The sequence below is a fragment of the Halyomorpha halys genome, unplaced genomic scaffold (assembly GCF_000696795.3).
Source record: "Halyomorpha halys isolate HHAL.00 unplaced genomic scaffold, Hhal_1.1 Scaffold1615.1, whole genome shotgun sequence".
Classification (NCBI taxonomy): Eukaryota; Metazoa; Arthropoda; class Insecta; order Hemiptera; family Pentatomidae; genus Halyomorpha; species Halyomorpha halys.
The window spans coordinates 114,974-116,695 of record NW_027115741.1 but is presented as its reverse complement, the minus strand read 5'-3'; positions in this window follow the sequence as shown (position 1 = coordinate 116,695).

The window sequence follows — 1,722 nt, the reverse complement described above, 5'->3', positions numbered from 1 at the left end:
CATTACTTGGCAAACTAGTCTATTGGGCGTAACCCTGTTATTGTATCAAGCACCTATCAGCTCCGTGGGCTAAATTTTTAGTATATTTTATGTTATTTGTTATTTATTTTTTATTATCATTTTTTTAAATTTTATTATGGATGTGATCAGTTATCACAATTGCCTAACAATGGCAGATTGTAGTATTAATCAATAAATAAAGTTTCGAAATTAAAAAAATATATATATATTCTATTGTTCCCCTGATCCACACAACCATTATTCTCTCAGTAATTTTCAGATATAGCACTATGAGATTGGAAGACAATATATAATTGAGTAGCTTGGCATGAAGCAGATGTTGAATAATATTATCCCGCCCGAGTACTCTAGAGCAGTGTGACATGGTGTCCCCAAATGGAAGACAAACAGAGAAGAGGCCGCAAACAGTCCACTCTACTCTCTCCTCCTTTCATTACATCTCCCCCCCCCTCAGTGTCTCTAATTTGAATATCCAATTAGAAAAGGGTTTGGGAGCCCCCTTCCCTTTCAGATTATTTTTCAATTTGCTTTAGCTCCTTCACCGCTCCTGTCTGATTGTCCTGGGGCATTCTTCGACACCTGTTCTCTTGGCGATAATACTTCAGCATCTGGTCTGTTTTATCGGACGGTTTTCAATCAAATCAAAAACGAGTTCTTTAAATGATTTTAAATCAAATAGGAAATGTTATAATGAGGTGAAGATAGTTGAGCGTAGATATATAAGAGGAGAAGATGGTCGTGGGGGAGGGGAGGGAGGGAGGTATGGTCAGCAGAAAAAAACACAAATAAACAAAAGAATTATTTATTTGTGCCGACGTTTCAACCTAATTTTCATGTCTTCATCAATTATCATACATCATCAGTCTTTTTCATCATATCTCTTAAGAAATGTCATAGGAAGCTATTGGGGAAATATCCACGAATAAGATTGTTATAAAATGAAAATCGAATATTTAGTAACAAACCCTTGTTACGGTTGCCATGGTGAAATAAAAACACTGGCGATATCTACGTAGACAAGGGATGTTACGGTTGCCATGGTGAAAACAAAACACGAGCGATATGTTTTAGACGAGTGGGTTGTGTCTTTGGTGAAGGTGACAGTTTGATTTTGGAACACGTTACGATTGTTCAATGTGAAGTGGTAATAGTTTAAAGGCCCTCTGTCTTTACTGTTTGAACCGAAATAGCACCATGTGAGAAATGTTGTCATATATGTTTTGTCAAAATTATGGTGTTTACTTCAATAGACGATCATTTACAATAGAAGTGGAGGACTACCTGGGGTTTGAACTAAATTTTATTTTGTTTTTATTTTATATAACTTTTATACTCTTTTTGATAATAATGTAAATATAGTTATTAAGGTTATAGTTAAGTCAACCTATAAGTTTTAATTGTTTTATTAATTGATAAGAATTCATTTTTTTTTCCTTTTTCATTCTCTGTATATATATTTTTTCCTTATTATTAAACTTTTGTACATATAATTCAGTTGTTCTTTCTCTGCTTTCAACTTAATTTACTTATGTTTTTTTTTTGTTGTTCACGGAATATTACGATAATTCAACAGGTGGGTAGGTAACACCCCTAGGTTTTCTGTTATCTACTTGTAAAGGTATTCACCAGCGGTCATAATTCAACAATTGTTTATTTAGTGGTACATTTTAGCTATATTGTGGGCATAATGCTTCGGGGTTT